At 45.4% G+C, this 511-nt stretch overlaps 1 protein-coding gene across 1 annotated transcript in view; it reads left to right on the forward strand.

Moving 5' to 3' along the window:
• The window catches only part of Prpf3 (pre-mRNA processing factor 3), a 36,235-nt gene that overhangs the window by 15,085 nt on the left and 20,639 nt on the right, over positions 1–511 (forward strand). The gene's annotated exons all lie outside the window — the stretch shown is intronic.

The raw sequence follows: 511 nt of genomic DNA on the forward strand, positions 1-511 counted from the left end.
CCCCCAAAAAAAAAAAAAAAAGAAAAAGAAAAATGGATCTTTGACAGGGCTTATTTAGTTAATTTGTGTAGTGCTGGGGATGGAACCTAGGATCTTGTTCATACTAGGCAGACACACTACCATTGAGCTCATTCCCCAGCCCTTAAGATCTATTTTAAACCTAGAACTCATTTCTCGTACTAGGTTTTCCCCAGATTTTGGTTATTCCTCAGATGATACTTACAGAGTTAGCATTAAAAGTCAGGTGGAGAACTAAAGCTTAGTCGTATCATAGAGTGCTTGCCTAGCATGCATGAAGCCCTGGGTTCAATTCCTCAGTACCACATAAACAGAAAAAGCCAGAAGTGGGGCTGGGAAGGTGGCTCAGTGGTAGAGTACTTGCCTTGCATGCCTGAGGCCCTGGGTTCGATTCCTCAGCACCACATAAGCAAAAAGAAAAAAGCCGGAAGTGGCGCTGGGGCTCAAGTGGTAGAGCGCTAGCCTTGAGCTGAAGAGCTGAGGGACAGCGCCC

This window comes from Dipodomys ordii, unplaced genomic scaffold, assembly GCF_000151885.1.
Source record: "Dipodomys ordii isolate 6190 unplaced genomic scaffold, Dord_2.0 Scaffold26, whole genome shotgun sequence".
NCBI classification, from domain to species: Eukaryota; Metazoa; Chordata; class Mammalia; order Rodentia; family Heteromyidae; genus Dipodomys; species Dipodomys ordii.